The following is a 22,746-nucleotide window of genomic DNA, read 5'->3' as shown; positions in this document are numbered from 1 at the left end:
CCCCACTGCTGTTCGCTCTAGCGATCGAGCCACTTGCAGTTGAGCTCATCGCAGCAAAAACCTTAAGAAGGATCCAAAGGGGTGGCAGAGAGCACAGAGCCTCACTCAATGCAGATGACCTGCTCCTCTACATTTCGGACCCACAAAGCAACATGGACGGAATCATCGTGCTCCTGAAAGAGTTTGGCCCCGTCGTGGGCTACAAACTCAACATGAGCAAAAGCGAGATCTCCCCGGCACACCCACAAGTACGTGGGACAGCAGTAACGGGGCTGCCGTTTAAACAAGCCTGACACAAATTCCGCTACCTGTGGATCCAAATAGCCCATAACTAGAAAAGCACTACGGGATGTGCTGCCCAGGTAGCTCTTCCTATTCAGATCCATCCCGATCAACAACCCCAAGGCCTTTTTCAAAGCACTGGATAAACTAATCATGGCGTTCGTATGGGGGGGGGGGGTCGGGGGCGGGCGAAGAATGCTAGGATCCCAAAGAAGGTTTGACAAAAAACAAAATCCAGGGGGGGGGGGGGGGTAGCCCTTCCAAACCCACAATTTTATTACTGGGTGGCCACGGCCGAGCGAATAAGGGGATGGATCAAGGAGCCAGAAGCTGAATGGATGCGCGCGGAGGAGGCCTCCTGCAGGGGGACCTCCCTTCGGGCCCTCGCCACGGTGGCTCTCCCATCCCGACCCAAAAACAGTCCAGCAGCCCAGTGGTGATAGCCACTCTTCAGTCCTGGAACCAACTATGGCAGCAATTTGGCCTGACCAAAATGTCGGACAATGCTCCCATCTGCAACAATCAGAGGGTCACACCAGCACTGACTGACGCCACCTTCAAAAGGTGGGGACAGGACAGAGGGACACTGACAGCCAGGGACCAATACACGGACGGCAGGATCGCAAAAATGGACGAACTGACAGAGAAATTCCAGCTAGCCAGGGGGAATGAGCTAAGGTACCTGCAACTCAAAAACTTCTTACGAAAGGAGACAAGGACATACCCACAACTGCCCCGACAGACATTACTGGAAGAGTTCCTGGATGCAAACATACTAGAGAAAGGAAACTGCAGCAACATGTATGACAGACTGGTAGAAGGGGCCGACACCGTACTGGAAGCAACAAGAATGAAATGGGAGGAGGACCTGGGGATCGAAATAGGTTGGGGACTCTGGAGCAAAGCACTGCATCGTTTCAATTCCACCTCCACGTGCGCAAGGCTCAGCCTGACGCAACGAAAAGTGGTACATAGAGCCCACTTAACAAGAACCCATATGAGTAGGTTCTTCCCGGAGGTGGAGGATGGATGTGGACGGTGCCAAGAAGGCCCGACCAACCACGACAACATGTTCTGGTCTTGCCCCAGACTTGCGGAGTACTGGACAGCCTTCTTCGAGGCAATGTCCAAAGTGGTGGAGCCATGCCCGGAAGTTCGGGGGTTCAGGCCAGCCAGATCAATTCCTGGGGAGGAGGGCAGACGTCCTTGCCTTTGCCACCCTGATCGCCCGCCGTAGAACCCTGTTGGGCTGGCGGTCAGCAGCACCACCCAAAGCTGTAGACTGGCTGTCCGAACTCTCGGAATCTCTCCAAATTGGAGAAAATCAAATTCGCCATCCGAAAGTCAGACGATGGCTTCCACAGAACGCGGGAGCCATTCACCCAATTGTTCCTGGACCTGGTCGTGGCCAACAACCAAGCAGAAGAATAGCCAGGTAGCCAAGAACCAGGGGAAAGTAGCCAAAGCATGAGAGGGAGAGATAGACCGGGAAAGGGGGCGGGGGGGGGGGGTGGCTGCTAAATCTAAGAGGAAGGAAAGGCGAACCACAGGGGAGGGGCGGGGGGAGGGGGATGGGGCGGGGGGAGGGGGAGAGGGAAGAGACAGGGAACAATAGAGGAGAGCCAGGGAGTTGGGGGAGGGGGAGGCAGGGAAACGTTAACAAACCTGGCATCCACAGGAACAGAGAGAGTAGAGTGCGGGCGGAAGACGGGCGGGCCGGCTCAGGCGGAGGTGGTGGCGAGACGACAGCGGTCGCGAGGTCCGTTCGGGAGAGGCAAGGGACGACAGATTTGAGTATTGCCCTCCGTGGTTGTCTCTCCGGCATTCAGATGTATATCTGCCGTCCGTTGCCCACCCCCCCCCCCCCACCACGCCCAGTCGTGCTGACGATATGAAGATTGGTGGAGTTGTGGATAGTGAGGAGGGCTGTTGTCGGCTGCAAAGAGACATAAATAGGATGCAGAGCTGGGCTGAGAAGTGGCAGATGGAGTTTAACCCTAACAATTGTGAGGGTGTCCATTTTGGAAGGACAAATATGAATGCGGAATACAGGATTAACGTGGAGGAGCAGAGAGATCTTGGGGTCTATGTTCATAGATCTTTGAAAGTTGCCACTCCAGTGGATAGAGCTATGAAGTAGGCCTATGTTGCGCTAGCCTTTATTAGCAGAGGGATTGGAATTTAAGAGCCGTGAGGTGATGATGCAGCTGTACAAAACCTTGGTAAGGCCAAATTTGGAGTATTGTGTCCAGTTCGGCTCGCCTCATTTTTGGAAAGATGGGGAAGCTTTGGCAAAGGTGCAAAGGGGATTTACCTGGATGTTGCCTGGAATGGAGAGTAGATCTTACGTGGAAAGGTTCAGGGTGCTAGGCCTTTCCGCATTAGAACGGAGAAGGATGAGGGGCGACTTGATAGAGGTTTATAAGATGATCAGGGGATTAGATAGAGTAGACAGTCAGAGACTTTTTCCCCTGGTGGAAAAACCATTACAAGGGGATATAAATTTAAGGTGAATGGTGGAAGATATAGGGGGGATGTCAGAGGTAGGTTCTTTACCCAGAGAGTAGTGGGGGCATGGAATGCACTGCCTGTGGAAGTAGTTGAGTCGGAAACATTAGGGATCTTCAAGCGGCTATTGGATAGCTACATGGATTACGGTAGAATGGTGGGGTGTAGATTAATTTGTTCTTAATCTGGGCCAAAAGTTCGGCACAACATCGTGGGCCGAAGGGCCTGTTCTGTGCTGTATTTTTCTATGTTCTATTTTCTACTGCTGGTTGGAATCTCCAGTCCCGCGTTTGTCAATGGACTTTAGAATGGGGCTTATGGAGCTGGTAAATTCCGCGCTGGCCGCAGGATTGTCAACAGTTGACCTTCAGAGATCAAGACTTATTGACTTCTGGAAAAAAAATCATGAAGTGACCCTTTGTTACAGATTTGTCATGTTAGCTTCAGGCCATCCTCTCTTGATCAATGTCCAGTGCTGAGAATTTGAACCTATATTAAACAAACAGTCTTTTGATGAGGAAAATGCAATGTCAAATATTCTGGAATCATTCTTGAGATCTGATTTTGCATCAAAAGTTACCCATTCCAAACACATCAGTTGACATTATGTCCATGCTCAGCTATATGATTGTTCATTTCAAACGTTAGCCAAGCTCCTTCAGAACGAATTGTGGATTACATGTAATCGAACAGCAGGCAATGTTTAACGCCGCTGAGTGAGATTGCGTCAGTGCATCACGGTCTGGGAAGCGAAGCCTTTGGGCAGCAATGCAGTGTGCCAAGGGCACGTTCGGTGAATTCGGACCTTCAGTTCTATGTCTATGAACTAGATTTGCATGCATCTGTAGCCGAGGTTAGGAGAGACTGCTCCACCCAACATGCTAACAGATTCAGAGGGAATTCTATCCTCTGACGCACAGATCAGTCCATATTCGGGCGTCATTACTCGCCTTTCAGACAATGTCAAGGAACTCATCAAGACTTTCAATCTGCTGACGCACTGCGTGTGAATAGATGGTGGGCTCTTTGGTATTGGGACGGAGCTTATGCAAGCTACCCATCAGTGGAATCGTTGTGCCGCAACTAAAATTATCGCAACTAAAGTTAGGAGAATCTTTCATCTAAAGCCCTTCAGGTAAGGATTAAACTGCTCCTATCTACTGCAGAACCAAATAGTTCTACATAGCTCAGATGTGATATGAACGATTGTTGCGTTCTTCCGGGAAAAGCGCAAATCATGGACATGGTTTTCATCTTTTTTTTGTGTGCAGGTAATGCTTCATCTATTGATCCAACCTGCTGCAAGTTCAACTTACCCATCTGATAGGAAAATCATTTTGCCATTTGCATCTAGTACAACTAACGCACAGTGTTTTCCTTTGCAATATGCCAGCTGTTTTGAGAAGAGAGTTCACTGGAACTAACACCGTTTAGAAATATGCCAAGAATGAAAAACATGTCTGAGATAATGCTCTGTCTTCATACAGCTTTATACAAATTAGCTGGGGGAACTTTACTTTTCGAAATTAATAAAGTATATTTAACAGGTTTTAAAATTCATGTAAAAAAACTTTGAACGAAATAAGTGTTAAATTGTTTTAGAGTCTTAGCGACATGGGAATAAGCTAATTGGTTCTGAGATGAACTTGCATTTGTAACAATGTTCGACCGCAATACAACAAACTGACAAGCTATTACAGGAATATAAATTGTATACTTGGCATTGGATTTACTCCGAAAAATCTAGAGTTCGTGTTCATTCCTTAAAACCTTTCAGAGTGACTCGATCAGAATGTTACACATACAGTTCAGCTCAGACCAGCGAGTTGTGCAAGGAGAGTGTACGAGCGTTTGTGTTGCACGTTTGTGCCTTTTTCAAGCTATTTCGCTTTCAAATAAGTTAGCCAGACATCATGTGCAGTTAACTGATTGGTCAATTAAATAAAAGTTCGACTTGCTGTTATAGAGCATATCATATTGATATACAGAATCACATGGCACGTGCAGATACACAGGAACTTTTATAGAAAGTAGAAGCAGGAATAGGCCATTCGGTCCTTCGAGACTGACCCGCCATTCATTATGCTGCCTTGATTCCTTTAGCCCCAAGAGCAACATCTAATTCCTTCTTGAAATCACACAACGTTTTGGACTCAACTACTTTCTTGGCAGTGAATTGCACAGATTCACCACTCTGCGTGAAGAAATTTCTCCTCAGCTTAGACCTAAAAGGTTTACCCCTCATCCTCAAACTATGATCCATACTTCTGGACTCCCCATAATCGGGAATATTCTTTTTGAATATACCCTCTCTAACCCTGTCAGAAATTACTGAATTCCTATGAGGCCCGCTCTCACTCTTCTAAACTCCAGTGAATATACTCTTAATCGGTTTAGTCTCTCCGTATATGACAATGCTGTCACCCAAGGAATCAACATGGTAAACTTTCGCTTGCACTCCCTCCACAGCAATAATATCAGTCGTCAGATGAGGTCACCAACACTGCACACAATAGTCCACGTATCGTCCCACCAATGCCCAAATACAACAGCAGTAAAACATCCCTATTCCGATACTCCAATCGTCTCGCTATCAATGCCAACATATCATTTTCAGTTTTTACTGTCTGGTGCACCTGCTTACTTTCAGCGAATGTTTCACGAGAACATGAACGTCTCGCTCAGTGTCCACCTCTCGCATTCACACCCATTCAACTTGTAATCCGCCTTCCTATTTTTGCTACAAAAATGAATAACCTCACAATTATCCACATCATACTGCACTTGCCATGCATATGCCCACTCACCTAATCAGTCCAGATCACGCTTAAGCATCTCTGCATCCTCCTCACAGTTCACCCTCCCAACCAACATAGTATGACGTGAAAATTTGCAAGTAATATTCGTCCAAATCATCAATATATAGAATTTACAGTGCAGAAGTAGGTCATTCGGCCCACCGTGTCTGTACCAGCCCTTGGAAAGAACACCCTACCTAAGTCCACACCTCCACCCGATACCCACACATCCACGCTATCCCATAAACCCACCTAACATTTTTGGGACACAAAGGGCAATTTAGCATAGCCAATCCACCTAGCCTGCACACCTGTGGAATGTGGGAGGAAACCGGAGCACCGGGTGGAAACCCACGCAGACAAGAAGATAACGTGCAGACTCCGCACAGACAGTGACCCAAGCCAAGAATCGAACCTGGGACCCTGGAGCTATGAAGCAACTATGCTAACTACTATGCTACCGCGCTGTCCTGAAAGTGAACAGATTGGGGTCTTAGCAGAGATCCCAGCAGTACCCCAATGGTCACTGCCTGCCATTCGGAAAAAAAACACATTAATTTCAACTCTTCACTTCCTGTCTCCTAACCAGATTTCGACCAATCCCGTGCGCTTTTGGTTAACACAGTAATCCGCTATGTGAGACCGTGTCAAAAGCCTCCTGAAAGTCTAATTAAGATTTCGACACGCCTCTACTTGTTACATCTTCAAAGAATTTCAATAGATTTGTCAAACATGGTTTCCTTTATCATAAATCCATGCTGACTTCGTCTAATTTTCCACTGCTTTTCAAATGCTATGCTGTGAAATCCTTGGTAATGGACTCTAGGGACTCCCATACTCCTGACGGTAGGCCACTGGTCTGCATTCCATTTTTAAAATCTCCACCTACCTTTTTGAAAGCGGGCTACCATTAGAGTCATCGAGGAACCATAGAATCCCGACAGTGCTGAACGGTGCCATTCGGCCATGGATTCTGCACCAATGCTCTGAAAGGGTACCCTACCGAGGACCAATCGCGCACCCTGTCCCCGTAACTGCACTTAGTGGATATTAGCATTGCCAATACACCTTGCCTGCACATCTTTGGATTGTGGGAGGAAACTGGAGAACCGCGGGGAAACCCACGCAGACTTGGAAAGAATGTACACACGCCACGCAGGCACCCGAGGTCGGAATCGAACCCGGGTCTCTGGCGTTCTGTGGTAATAGTGCTAATCACTGTACTGCCCTCTAACCTGTAGGAACCAATTTACAGTCCAAATAATTTTGTAAAATGACCACCAACGGATCTATCTTTCCTCGGACCACTTCCTTAAGTACACTGGGATGACGATTGTCAGGCCCTGGAAATATATCTGCCTTCAATGCCGTTAATTTCCCCCTAACCATTTTCTTACTGATAATGGATTCTGTCAGCTCCTGACGAAAACTTGTGTTTCTCAGTACTTCCGGTGCATCATGCACGTCTTCATTTGTGAAGACAGAAGCAAAATCCGAAATTAGTTCCTCAGCCATTTCTTTGTTTCGCTCTATGAATTCCCGCGTTTATGAATGCAAGAAAGCTACCGTATTTATTGCCAATCTTGTTCTCTTTACATGCTTGTAGAAACGTTTACAGACAGTTTTTATGTTCCCCACTAGCTTACGATCATATTATATTTTCCCCCTCTTAATCAATCACAATCCTCAGGTCCATTGCTTTTTCGTGCCAATTTGAATGCCTCGTTGAATCTATTAATATCTCTAATTTACCTTATAAGCCATGGTTGGGCACAGTTCCATTTCCACTCGGGCGAAATATGCACAAATTGGAATTCACTTATTCTTCCCCTGAACGTCTGCTTTGCCCGTCCACTCTCCTTCCTTTCAGCAATGTTTCTTACTCCATCATAGTCAACGTATATCTCACAGCATAATGGTCACACAATCATCTCCCTCACTATCCACTTGATAAGAAATTCTAACAAACTATGGTCCCTCATCTCCAAGGGTTCTCTCACAACTAGGTTTCAATATAATCCTTTCTCAAAGCACGCTAACCAGTCCAACGTGGCCTCTTCCCTTATTAGATCCTCAACGGATTGGCCCAGAAAACCGTCCCATATACATTCCAAAAAGTCCTCCTCTATTGTACGGTGGGTAATTTTACTCGCCCAATTCATGTGCAGATTAACTTCACCCATAATCACAGATGTTCCTTTATCATATGCATATCTGATAACCTATATCTACAAAGAAGATTTTATCTACTTCCCACTGTATTTTGCGGGACTATGTATATATGCACGATTATATATGAATATCCAAAAGGGAATGTTTTTTTTGGTACGCTTGTTTTATGAAATATCAACCCGAAAAAAATGAGTATTTTTGGATGATGCTGGTTCTGTTACTACTTTGCCCATTGAATTGGTGTCTATGTTTGTTTAGAAAATATTAACATAAACTGGTTGACGGAAAAGATGGAGCGCCTCCACAACACGCTAGAAACATTGCTTGCACCATGTGTTCTGTGAAAATGCCCTGATCCGTATTGCCAAAACCTTTACAATGTTACTTTTGCTAAACATCATTTTGGGAGAATCGGCGAAATTTGTTAATATTTTTCTCAGCATGTCTGTTGTTCTTTTTCCCAAAATGAATAAAACCAAAAAAAGGGGTGTACGTATATGCCCATTTATGTAGATGCCTATATTGCTCAGATATTGAACGGTTCACTAACTTGATCTCTGTTACTCCTTGTCACTATTTCCGCTGAGTCCACATCCTCTTTCGCTATACATCCATGTAAGGACATATAGGAAATGTCATAGTTGGATTAACTTTCAACAATGGGAATTTTACCTTGAAGTGCGTGGTTCGAATTGGAATTTGGAAAAATCAATTGCTACAGGAAGGCTAATCTACGCTGCCTGTAAAAACCTGACCAGTAATAAGTTCTGGATGGATACACAAACGCACACTCCAGCTGTTTGGCCACATTATGAACGCAACATATTGACCATCAAATCCCGTATTGAGACATCTGCTCAGACATTGCGCCACAAGTTCTCATTTACTTCAATTTACGATAAAAGCCATTCCGTTCTGTTTGGCTACGTGAGAGATTAAAATAACAACTGCAATTTTGATTGATCATAAAATGATTATAGTTTGATTCGTCATTCGAGTTCGGCATCAAGCGCAGCACGTGTGAACGTTAAACAGAGAAAGAATTTGCCGTTCAACAAAAGTTCGAATTGTCTGTTTTAGCAGCAAGCAAAGGGATGACATCGAAAGAACGTTTTGATATTTGCACCTAATTCTCAAGATGCTACTTAGATATCCACTGAGGCTGCAATGTTTCCTCTAAATCTATGATTAAGTTTCACCGGTGACAATACATAAAAGCTGCAATGAAGCTGTAAAAGATTTTGACACGGCCCCATTAGTGAATGACACTATTAATGATAAGAAAAATTATATTCCGAATTCCTTCTCCACCTTTCAGTCTTCAGTTGTGCGTGTTCGTGTGTATACATAAATGTGTATTTGCTTGTGAGTCTGTTTGTGCACGCGTGAATGTATAACTATCTGCCAGTATGTGTATGTGCGTGTTTATCTGTGCCCGTGTCTCTGGCTGTTTACCCATGCTTGCGTGTGTGCATTTCCACCTGTCTGATGTGCGAGTGAATATGGGACTTCATGTTTACTTATGCCTGTGCACGTCTCTGTGCGTGTTCGGCAGTTTTCATTTGTGTGTCTCTGTCGGGGTCTCTGAGTGTGTGTACATCCCACTGTGGATGTGTATGTCTGTGCGTGTGAGCATCTCAATATGTGTGTCTTGGTTCTGTGACTATGTGTCTGTGTGACTTTATCAGTGCATCTGAGGGTCTGTCTGTGTTTGTCTGTACGTGCATTGTATTTTTATCACCACTTTTCATAGAAATCTCCCCGTAAACCATAAAGGGTCAAAAAGATTCTTTAAATGGCGTGCAATGATTTTCTCTCCTTGACTCCTAAATGCAGACTTAAGTAGATGCTATTCAGGGTCAAACTAATATTTGAAGTTAGTGCTGGTATAACCTTTCTATCCAAAGAACATTTTATCTACTTTACCACTCAGTAGCTTCGATCCTGGGTCCTGCTCTGCTGAGGTATAGTAAAGTAGACTTTGACTGTTTTGTAATAACCACCATTTCAGGTTAGAGTACATTTTTAACTTAATTTATTTTGTTTCAAAAGATAAGATCACTGTTTTTATGACAAGTAAAATATCTTGCTTCTGGAGTCCCGTTCGAGTTGATCAGACATCCGTGGCCCCCTTGACAATCTCTCTTCTTATCTGTGGGTGTTCTCAGTAGTTTCGATTCTCTGTTCGGCTCCTCAGTACGTCTGTCCCCATGCAACGAAGTAGCTGCAAAAGTGCATGCTGGCAACTAGCGATTCAGGATATTTATTACCCTTATAGCAGCCTCGCTGATTACATGGCCTTCTCCTAAAGTAATATCTTCTGCTCAATGATGTAAACATTTTGTCCATTTGTTAACCTATGTTTAATTCTGCTAAAGCGTAAGTACACCTCTTGTTAATGTGATGTTAACATGACCGTAGCTTGTCAGAACACATGCTGGGTAGCTCCCTGCTTGTTACTGTGTTTTATTTAGCCCTCCAATCCTTAATCGTTTTTAATCATTTCATTGCATTTATAGGATCTTTTTCCATCCAACTTCGCTTTTTCTCATGTTCCTTTCTGGGTTATCATTAGAACCATGTTTCAAATGGCATTCTTCTCATGACCTTTTACACCACCTCTTGGCATTTGAAACATAACCTTAACCGCCTGCTAATTATTTTCACATCGGTATTTCGCACATTGATGTTCACCGGACCCCGTCCAATCGCTCTTACTAACATACCCTGTTTTCCTTATGTAAATATCCTGATTGCAAATTGGGCACCGTTTTCTCCTTCAAATTCTTCCATGTCTCAAACCAGTGTCGATGACACAAGAATCCTTAATTCCAAACACTGTAACCATAGTTGTAGCTGTAGTTCCAGGCAGGTCACACAACATATCTGTGTATTCTACCTCCTTGGGGTGGCAGCACTTCAGACGCTGCTGCGTGTCCTGTGGAAACAACACTCAACTCAGACCATCAGCAACCAAAACGGTCTGCTGCCCATCCTTGGCAGTCTGTTGTCCCATTCTTTCTCCATCCAAATTGCTTTCCTTCTTTCATTATTATCGTGAATCTCTATATCATGCTCCATCCACTTCCTCCCTTGCCACATTAATTTGAAAGTTTCTATCGATCCTGCTTCTGGTCCTGACTTTCTCTCATTGATTTCTGATATCATTCTGAACCATGTACGTCTGACACCTTCGGATTACATGAGATTATAACTTTCTTCCATGTGTCCCTGGCTGGAGTTCCCTGGCTGATCCATGCTTTGCTATTGCCTGCTACCTGTTCAACCCTTTATTGAACCTTGTCAGACTCAGCTTTGCTACGACTGTCTAGAAATTTAGCAACTTTCTTCGCAGACCGCACGTTTTCTTTTCATGACTTATAGTTGAACATCATTCAATCCCATTCAGACCCGAACTTAATTGATTTTCTACATACTCATGTCTCATACATTTTAATTTAGTGACCCTCAAACCTCCCTCCTTGCTCAAATAATCTATATGGTTACTCAACGCCTTCCTAAACCAAGTTATTCTATCTCCCTCTGGTTAGCAAACAGTATGCAGAGTGCGCCATGTTTCACATTTCTCCCTCTCCTCTATATACTAGTCTTTGATAATATACATGACATATCTTCCATAATACCAATTGTGACATACACGTCCTATGTTACATTGCAATTCTCCAATGCAACACCGTTTGCTGTATTGGTACAATTTCCCGCCGTGACATTAAGCTGCTATTGCTGAAATTTGAATCTATTGTCATTAAGCATGTATAGGTTCCTCGTCAGTCGCCGCTGTCCGCCGAGACCCCTAATAAATCAACTGCGTAGTATGTGCCTCGTGGAGTCCCAGATCATCCAAGAGCTGATGTCAAGGACACATGTCCAGTCAGTGATGTGGGACCGGATGCCTCATTGCTCGGTGATAATTTGATATTTCGGTTTATCTCTAACCCGTAAAGTTTTTCTTCGGGCCTTGTCATTCAATTTTCTTAGATATGTAGACAAGGTTTATCATTTTTCTTTCTTTCTGCCGAGCGACATTTTTTGCAACGTAAGATTCGACATAATTTAAAGACTGCCATTTTCCAGAGTAATTTAGCGATTCTTGTTACTCCTGCTATTGCTAAAAACAAGTATCAATATTTCAGAATCCAGATTAAAATGGTACAAAAGCTTTGAAACGGATTTATCACAATTCCGATTGCTGTTTTAACTGTTTCTTTAGCTCTCTTATTATTATTATTATTATTATTATTATTATTTGTTTTGAGCAATGTCTGTTTTTGGTACTTAGCAAAGTTTGAAAGAAAGTTTAACAGTTATTTTTTAAAACTTCTAATGTTTGAAAATTCAAATTGAATTACTGGCAAACTGCAAACTTAGCTCTGACATTAACTCATATCTGAATTTAAGATTTGTTCAACAAGAGCGTGTAAGAAATTTATAACTGAATTAATTCTTGATCTTAACAATTTTTTCAAACATTCACAAAAATATTGGCTGCTTTTTGGGAAGAAGCAGTTAGCGGCGGTGAATTGTACTGTGGCAAAGTCAACTGTCATTTCCAGAACAAAGAACGAACAAAGAAAAGTACAGCTCAAGAACAGGCAATTTGGCCCTCCAAGCCTGTTGCCCGTCTAAACTAAAATTTTCTTCACTTCCGGGCTCCGTAGCACTCTATTCCCATCCTATTCATGTATTTGTCAAGATGCCCCTTAAACGTCACTATCGTCCCTGCTTCCACCATCTCCTCCAGCAGCGAGTTCCAGGCACCCTCTGCCCTCTGTCTAAAAAAATTGCCGCGTTCATACCCTCTAACTCTTGCCCCTCGCACCTTAAACCTATGCCCCCTAGTAATTGACCCCACTGTTGTGTGATGTTATTTGGAATAACACAAGCTGCCACTTGATGCAGTTTTGACTAAAAGATGCGCCAGACTTTGAAGTGAATACAATGTGTTTTATTGAACTATTAGCACATTTTCAATGAGTTCGACTCTCTGCTAGTCTAAATGTAGTAACTCAGTCTAACTGAACCAGCCTTGCTCTAAGCTACGTGCTGGGGTGTGATGCTGAGGCTACACCCTGTCTCACTCTGTAGATGTTGGTCTGTGGAAAGAGGTGGGCTGTGAGTGCCTCATCCCCTGAGTGTCCTGACGGCTCATTGGTCGTATCCTATCCTATGTGTTCATTAGCTGCATGTTTGCATATCATGACCTTTGTTATGTTTTATTGGCGTATGTGAATGTATTTACATTGAATGGGTCTGTCTAACGTTACTGACGGAGGACAACAGACCCGAGCAAACAAAACAAACGTTCACAAGTCCAGTCTCTGAGGCTTGCGTCTGAACCTGGTCGACCGCCGGAGAGGTGGCAGAGGGGACGACGGCGCCTTGACAGTCTGACTGGTGGCATCGTGGTGCGAGGTATCATGAGCTGGCAATTCAACATATGGAAATGGAGGAGAAAGTGGTTGCGGGCAGGCAACTTTGCGAAGTGCCCGTCGATTCCTTTGCACGATGGAACCATCAGCCATACGTACAACATAAAAGCGGGGCGCTGCCCGTCGAACAACGACAGACAGGGCAGACCACCCACCATCCGGTATCTTGATCCTGACAGTGTCTGCCGGGGATAGCACGGCCACATCGGTGGCATAATCATTATAGCGCTGCTTTCGTCGGTCTCTGAGCTGCTGCATCTTCTGCAGCACCGGGAGGTGATCCAGGTTGGGCAGGTGTATGGCTGGAAGTGCCGTCCGTAGACCCTGTTCATCAGGAGCTGAGCCGGCGACATGCCAGTGGACAATTGAGTCACCCTGTACGCGAACAGTGCAAGGTGCATGTCGGAAGCAGACTCCACGACCTTGCAGGTGAGCTGTTTCACAATGTGCACCCCTTTCTCGCTTTTGCTTTAGGCTGCGGATAGTGCGGACTTGAGGTGACATGCTGGAAATTGTATGACCCGGCAAACGTGGAATATTCTCGACTGGTAAAGCACGGGCCATTGTCGCTCATGACGGTGAGTGGGATGCCATGCCTTGAGAACGTCTCCTTACAGGCTTTGATGACGGTCTGAGAGGTGAGGTCCGGGAGCTTCAGAACCTCAGGGTAATTCGAAAAATAGTCGATGATCATAACTTGGTCGCGACCATTCACATGAAAGAGGTCGATGCCAACCTTGGACCATGGAGAGGTCACTGTGTCATGCTGTTCGAACGTCTCCTTGCTCTGAGCTGGCTGGGACCGCTGACAGGTAGCACAGTTCAGGACCATGTTCGTGATGTCCTGGCTGATGCCGGGCCAGTAGACAGCTTGCCGGGCTCTGCGTCTGCACTTCTCGACGTCCAGGTGTCGCTCATGAATCTGGCACAGCACCAAGCTCTGGAGACTGAGCGGAATGACAATCCTGTCCAGCTAAAGGAGGATACCGTCAATCACCGTCAGGTCATCCCTCACGTTGTACAAGTGTGGGCACTATCCTTTCTGCCAGCCATTAGTGAGGTTGTGGATGACGAGCTGCAAGAGGGGGTCTTTGGCTGTCTCATCACGGATGAGAACTACCTCCTCATCTGTCGCCGGCAGGGTGCTAGCACACAGCTGCACCTGCGATTCGATGATCTTCAGCGGCTAACTGGGCGAGGTAACGGAGCGGGACAATGCATCAGCGATGATGAGTTCCTTGCCAGGTGTGTACACCAGGTTGAAGTCATATCTCCTAAGTTTAAGCAGGAAATCCCTGCAACCGAGGCGTCATGTCATTCAGGTCCTTGTGGATGATGTGGACCAGAGGCCTATGATCAGCATCGACAGTGAATGTCGGCAGGCCGTCGACATAATCATGAAATTTGAGGATGCTGGTGAGAAGACTCAAGCACTCCTTCTCAATCTGAGCACATCTGGTTTCAGTGGGCGTCGTCGCCCTTGATGCATAGGTTACAAGAGCCCAGGATGATGTGTCATCTCGTCGAAGCAACACCGCACTGATGCAATCCTGACTCGCATCTGTGAATATGTTTGTCTCCCGTACCGGGTCGAAGAATGTCAGGTCTGGTGCAGTAGTGAGCTTGGCTTTCAGCTCCAAACACTGTCTGGTGTGCCGCCTTCCACTCAAACGCAGTTGACTTTTTCACCAGGTTGCGTATGGCCGTGATTTGTGTGGTCATGTTTGGAGTGAACTTGCCCAGAAAATTGACCATACCAAAGAAGCGCATCACCGCTTTTTTGTCCTCAAGGACCTTCATTGCCTCGATGGCCTTGATTTTGTCTGTGTCCTGGTGCACATCATGCTGTGAGATCTGGTCGCCGAGGAACTTGAGCCAAAGTCGATGTGCCAAAACAACATTTGGACCTATTTAACTTTAGGTCATTGGCCTGTACACGGCGGAATACCTTCTGGAGACGGAACATATGTTCTTCAGGAGTCGTGGAGCATATGATGATGTCGTCCACGTACACACGAACCCCTTCAATGCCTTCCATCATCTGTTCCATGATGCAATGTCATATCTCCGATGCCGAGATAATGCCAAATGGCATGCGATTGTAGCAGTATCTGCCAAAAGGCGTGTTGAAGGTGCAGAGCCTTCTGCTGTGCTCTTCCAGCTGGATTTGCCAAAATCCCTGTGATGCATCCAATTTGGTGAAGAAGCGCGCTTGTGCCATCTCACTGGTGAGTTCCTCCCGCTTCGGGATGGGGTAGTGTTCCCGCATGATATTCGTATTGAGATCCGTGGGATCAATGCAGGTGTGCAGGTCCACGGAAGGCTTCTTTATGCACACCATCGAGCTGACCCAATCAGTCAGTTCGGTGACTTTGGATATGATGCCTTTTTGCTGAAGGTCCTGGAGCTGTGCCTTCACGCACTCTCTCAGTGCAGCAGGGACACGTCGTGGTGCGTGGACCACTGGCTTGGCATCAGGTCATAGCAGAATTTGTATCGATACGGCAGCATTCCCATCCCGTTGAACACATCTGGATACTGGGTGATGCCGGCCTGAAGATCCACATGGGAGGATGTCATGCTGTAAACCCTTTGAATGAAGTTCAGCTGCTTGCAGGCATGCGCAACTAGTAGGGATGCATTGTCCGGCTTAACAATTTCAATGTGTAACCGTGCTTGTGTGTATCAGTTGGATACGTGCAGATGGTAGGATCCCAGTGCCGCGGTGGCATTCCCGTTGTAATCCAAAAGCTTGCAGGCAGCTGGAAGGACCGTGGGGGCTTCTTAATGTGTCTGAAGTCTGTCGGTGAGAGGCGGTTGGCAGAGGCACCTGTGTCCAGCTTCAACTGGATGGGGCAGTGGTTGACCTTCATCACTGCTCGCCATTCGTCCTCCGACTCCACAGCTAGGATTGACTGGACTTGCCATGAGTCTGGTGTGGCATATTCACACGTTGTAATAATGCCAACACTGTAGGCGTTGTCCAGGCATCCATCATTTGAATCTGTTGCACTGCCGGGATCAGAATCCTGTAGGCGTTGTTGCACACCCCGGATGCGACGTCATCGGAATTGGGAGCGCTGGCTCCTGACTGGCGGTGCAGATCTGCACAGGGTGCATCGTGGCCTGGCTTCCCGCAGTTTAAACAGCGTCTGGCCAAGGTTGGAGAGTGCCCTATTTCTTAATTTGTTTTTCTACACTTGTTTGGATGTTCTAGAAGCGCCCTCTCCAGGACTTGCGGATTTTATTAGCGCCATAGATTTAGGCCTATGTTCGTATCAACTCTTCCATGTTTTTTCCGTCAGTAATCTTGACCATTAATCTTGCAGGAGCACACTCTGCCCACTCGAGCAGCTGAATGTTTCTCTTTGTTTGATACAGCTTGATTTTCATTTTATAATTTACACAGTGTTAAGAATCCCGATTGGATCTCTACGTTGGAAGGCTTTAGGTACTCGAACAAAGAATGTTACTTCTCCATTCGAATACGTTTCTCTCATCCAGGAAATGGATTAAATAATTCCGACTCATTTGTTTGGACAAAGGAAGAGGAAGAGATACTACTGGACAGAGAAATTAAAGTTGCATCCAGAGCAGTGGACACAGGACACAGGGCTGTTGTTCCAATCCCTTGGATAAAAACAAAAAAAGGATATAACTTTTTTGTGCCTCTTTTAATTTTAGCCAACATTGCTCCATTGCTTCATTTCTCACGGTCTTATTCGCTATCAAACAGAACGCAACAGGGAAAGTTTGACTATACAAATCACACAGTGACTCCAATCTTCTTTATTCACGATCTGCAAATTCCAACTCTGTTGATGGTTACTTCTTGCAGGAGTTCCGCAAATCCATCTTGCTCTGATGTTTATACAATGAAATTATAGCAGTGCAACTGGATTAGCTGAGCTTCAGTTCGGCGATGTTTTGATGCTCAGTCCAATATCGAGATGAAGAAAATATTTCAGCTGATAACGTCAACTGATATTCGCATTTCTCATCGTGGTTTTCATATTAGCGGTGTACAGAGAAAAGCAGATTAACAAAAACGTCCAAGAGAAGAATCTGCCCATTAATGTATCTGGGAATTATACTGCTATTAGACAGGAGCTGAGGAACATAAAGTGGAAACAATTGTTCGTGGGGAAATGCACAAAAGTAATGTGGGGGTTGTTTCAGGAGCGCTTGCTGCGAGTGCTGGAAAGTTTTGTCCCACTGAGACGTGAATGGTAAGGTGAAGGAGCGTTGGATGACAAGATAAGTGGAGCTTCTAGTCAAGAGGAAGAAGGAAGCTTACGTAAGGGTGAGGAAGCAAGGATCTGACTCGGTCTAGAAGGTTACAAGGTAGCCAGGAAGGAACTCAAAAATGGTCAGAGGAGAGCTAGAAGGCGGCATGAAAAAGCCATGGCGGGAAGGATTATGGAAAACCCCAAGGTATTCTACACTTATGTGAGAAATAAGAGGATGATAAGAGTGAGAGTAGGGCCGAATAGGGATAGTGGAGGGAACTTGTGCCGAGAGTCTGAGGAGATGGGGGAAGCCCTAAATGGATATTTTGCTTCAGTATTCACGAGAGAGAGGGACCTTGTTGCTCATGAGAACAGTGTGAACCAGGTTAATAGACTGGACCAGGTTGATATTAAGAAGGAGGACGTGCTGGAAATTTTGAAAAGCATCAGGATAGATAAGTCCCCTGGGCCTGATGGGATATACCCAAGGTTCCTGCGGGAAGCGAGGGAGGAGATTGCTGCGCCGTTGGCGATCTTTGCGTCCTCACTCTCCACTGGAGTAGTACCGGATGATTGGAGGGAGGAGAATGTTGTTCCCTTGTTCAAGAAAGGGAATAGGGGAATCCCTGGGACTTACAGACCCGTCAGTCTTACGTTTGTGGTGAGCAAAATATTGGAAAGGATTCTGAGAGATAGGATTTATGATTATTTGGAAAAACATAGTTTCATTAAAGATAGCCAGCATGGCTTTGTGAGGGGCAGGTCGTGTCTCACAAGCCTCATTGAATTCTTTGAGGATGTGACGAAACACATTGATGAAGGTCGGGCAGTGGATGTGGTGTATATGGATTTCAGTAAGGCATTTGATAAGGTTCCCCATGGTAGCCTCATTCAGAAAATTAGGGGACATGGGACACAGGGAAATTTGGCTGTCTGGATGCAGAATTCGCTGGCTGAAAGAAGACAGCGAGTGGAAGTAGATGGAAAGTATTCCGCCTGGAGGTCGGTGACCAGTGGTGTCCCGCAAGGATATGTTTTGGGGCCTCTGCTCCTTTTTAAAAAATAAATGATTGGGATGAGGAAGTAGAAGGGTGGGGTAGTAAGTTTGCTGACGACACAAAGGTTGAGGAAGTTGTAGATCGTTTTGAGGGTTATCGCAGGCTACAACTGGACATTGACAGGATGCAGAGCTGGGCTGAGAAGTGGCAGATGGAGTTCAACATTGAAAAATGTAAAATGATTCATTTTGGAAGGTCACATTTGAATGCTGAATAAGGGTTACAGGCAGGATTCTTGGAAGTGTGGAGCAACAGAGTGATCTTGGGGTCCACATACATAGATCCACATAACCTGCACCTCATCAATCCACCTAACTTGCACCTCAGATGGATGCTACTGGGCAATTTATTAATCCACCTAATCTGTGTATGTTTGGATTGTGCGTGGAGACGGGCCAGCCGGAGGAAACCAACGCAGATATCAGGAGAACATTCAACGTCCACACCGGAATCGAATCCGTGTCCCTGGCGCTGTGAGGCAGCAGTGCGAACCATTATGCCATGGTGCCTACCGCAACATACCTACCCTCCTAATGGGCATTGAATGTCCACTTGCACAAAACGGCCGATTCTAAAATTGTGTTTGTGAAACACAAGTAGTTTTGTGTAGGCAGTGATCCACTCGTTCCTCTGAACCATTCGTCCATCAACAAGTTCTGGCTGAGGAGTAGCTGTTTATGGAGTATAAGTGTGGAATGGTACCATTCAGTTAAGTATAATACTGAAACACCTTGAAGATCGTTTTGGACTGCAGGTGTTCGATCCCGCCGCCATTGTTCTTAATCTCACCAAATTATTATTATTCAATGCTCTTAATGTATGCCATTAAATACAACGGTGGCATTAGATTTTAGAGGGTTCAATTGAACTGTAGCCAACCTCTTTTAGAACCTGAAACATTAATAGAAACATACATAGAAAATCGAAGCAGAAGTAGGCCATTCGGCCCGTCTAGCCTGCTCCGCCATTGCATCTGATCGTCAAATTCAATACCCTGATCCCTCCTGTTCCGCCATATCCCTTGAACCATTTATACCCCAGAGTTATATCTAATTCCTTCTTGAAATCAGGCGACGTGTTGGCTTCAACTACTTTCTGTGGTCGCAATTTCCACAGATTCACTACTCTAGGTGAAGAAATTTCTCCTCACCGTAGTCCTAAAATATTTACCCCTTATCTGCAAACTATGACCCCCTACCTCTGGACTCCATAATCATCCGGAACATTCTTTCTGAACATACACTGTCTAATCCTGTTCGAGGTTTATATGAGATCCCCTCTCACTCTCCTAAACTCCAATGAACATTATCTTATCTGAGGTCATCTTTCCTCATATGAGAATGCCGCCTTCCTAGGAATCAGCCTGCCAAACAATCGCCGCAGTCCCTCCAAAGGAATAATATCTTTCCTAAGATAAGGACACCAGAACTGCAAACAATAGTCGATGTATGACATCACCAATACCCTATAAATCTACAGTAAAATATCGCTATTTCTATACTCAAATCGTCTCACTATGAAGGCCAACATACCATATGCCTTTTGTACGTGGCGTGATTAGGTTCAGCAACTGGTGCACGAGGACACCAAGGTCTCACGAAAGATCCACCTCTTTCAATTTACACCTATGAAAATAGTAATATGCCTTCCTATTTTTGCAACCGAAGTGGATGACCTTACGTTTATCCATATTATGCTGCATCTGCCACACATCTGCCCACTCACGCAGTCTATCAAAATCACGTTGTGTCATCACTGCATCCTCCTCACAACTCACCCTCCTACCCACCTTTGTATTATCTGTAAATTTGGAGATAATTCATTGAATTTCAAAATCATTAATACATAATGTGAACAGCTGCGGTGCTAGCACGGATGCCTGTGGTACCGTATTCGTCACTGTCTGAAAATCGGAAGAAGACCTATCTATTTCAAGTCTTTGCTTCGTGTCTGCTAAGCAGCTTTCTACCCGTCTCAAGACACAACCACCAATCGGACATGCTTTAACTCTACATAATCATCTGTTATGTGAGATCTTGTCAAAAGCCTTATGAAAGTATAACTAACCCGTTCTCGCCGGTCAACTCTACGAATTGCAGTACATTTGCCAAGCATGATTCCCCATCATTAACTTCATGCTGTCTTTGTATGGTTATACCACTGCTTTCCTAATGCTGTGGGGCAGGTGGGACCTGTATAAACGGGATGCTTTGCACATGAATTGGTGAGGGACAATATCCTGGCAGTGAGGATTGTTCATGCTACTGGACAGGGTATAAACTAATATGGAAGTGGGATGGGATCGAAACTAACAGTACAGTTGGTGAAAAGATGGAGTCAAATCTGGAAGATAAATCTGCAATGTCCAGTGGGCAGAGCAGACAGGGTTATTATAAAGCATATGCGAGGATTGGTAGGCTAAACTGCATTTATGTCAATGCAAGGAGCCTAATGGGTAAGACTGATGCTCTCAGCATGTTGATTATCACATGGAATTATGACGTTATTGAAATCAAAGAAACATGGTTAATGAAGGGCAGGACTGTCTGCTAACAGTCCCAAGTTATAGAAGTTTCAGGTGCGATAGAGAGGGAGGTAAAATATTAGGAGAAATTGCATTATCCATTCGGAAGAACATTACGACTGTATTCTGGATGTCTCAGTAAGTTCGTCAAATGAAGCCATATTGGTGGAACGTAGTAACAGAAAGCGGGGTATCACATTGCTGGGAGTATACTTCAGTGCCCCAAGCATTCAGTGAGTGATAGAGGAGCAGATGTAGGCAATTCTCTGAGAACCGTCAGAAAGATAATGTAACAGTTGTCGGGGATTTCAACTTCCTGATTATAAACTGGGGAGTCAAAGTGGGAAAGGCTCAGAGCGCGCAGAATTCTTAACCTGCTTACAGAAGAGATTTTTATGTCCTTGCGTAGGAGGACCTTCACGGGAGGGGCGGTACTGGGTCTAGTTTAGTGAAGCTTTTATTTTTTTTCATAGAATTTACAGTGCAGAAGGAGGCCATTCGGCCCATCAAGTCTGCACCGGCTCTTGTAAAGAGCACCCTACTTAAGACCATGCCTCCATCCTATCCCCGTAACCCAGTAACACAACCTAATCTTTTTTGGACACCAAGGGCAATTTATCATGGCCAATCCACTAGACTGCACATCTTTGGACTCTGGGAGGAAACCGGAGCACCCGGAGGATAGCCACGCACACAAGGGGAGAAAATGCAGACGCGGCACAGACAGTGACCCAAGTCGGGAATCGAACCTGGGACCCTGGAACTGTGAAGTAACTGTGCTAACCACTGTGCTACCGTGCTGCCCTATGAAGGCGGGGAAGTGGATGAAGGTTCAGTGGGGAAGTATTTTGGAAACAGTGACTGTAACTCAGTAGAATTTAAGGTAGTTATGGAAAGGGACACAGAGAGACTCAAAATTAAGGCTCTTAATTGCGGGAGGGCCAATTTTAATAAAGTATGGCAGGACATTTCTAAAGTTAACTGGGAGTAGCTACTTGTCGGATAATTTACTTCAGAGCAGTGGGATTTATTCAAAAAGGAAATCGAGAGATTCCTGTGCCAAAATGTTCCCATGATAGGGAAGGGTGAGAACAATTAATCCAGAGAATTTGGTTGTCAAAGAGTATCCAGGTTTGGATAACGAAAAGAAAAAGCCTTACGTTAGATACCAAGGTCTCAAAACAGCGGATTCCCTCGAAGAATATAGAAAGTGCAGGGGATTACTTACGAAATACATTAGGAGAGCGCGGAGGGGGCATGGAAACGTACTAGCGGTTTAAATAAAGGAAAAGCTAAAGTTGTTTTCTCAGTATATTATGTAGGAGGTTGGCCAGGGTAAGAGAACGTCCATTAGGGACCAACGTGGCAATTTGTGTTGGAACCGGAAGCTATCGGTGAGGCTTTACATGAGTGCTTTGCATCTGAGTTCACTACGGAGAAGGTTGATGTAGGTATTGAATTCATGGCGGTGCATTGTGATTTACTTGAACAACTTAACAATGAACGGCAGGAGGTACCAATTCGTTTAACGTGCTTAAAAGTGGGTCTGTCCCTGGGACCACAGGAGCTGTATTTCAGGTCGCTGCGGGAGGTAAGGAAGCAGAATGCAATGGCTCTGACAAAATTGTTCAAATCTTCTCCGGTCACAGGGGAGGTGCTAGAGGACTGGAGGAATGACAATGCATTGCCATTATCCAAGAAGGTTCAGACTAGGAAATTACAGTC

The sequence above is a fragment of the Scyliorhinus torazame genome, chromosome 5 (genome assembly GCF_047496885.1).
Source record: "Scyliorhinus torazame isolate Kashiwa2021f chromosome 5, sScyTor2.1, whole genome shotgun sequence".
Taxonomy (NCBI): Eukaryota; Metazoa; Chordata; class Chondrichthyes; order Carcharhiniformes; family Scyliorhinidae; genus Scyliorhinus; species Scyliorhinus torazame.
The sequence above is the reverse complement of the archived record's forward strand: the minus strand, read 5'-3'. Positions refer to the sequence as shown.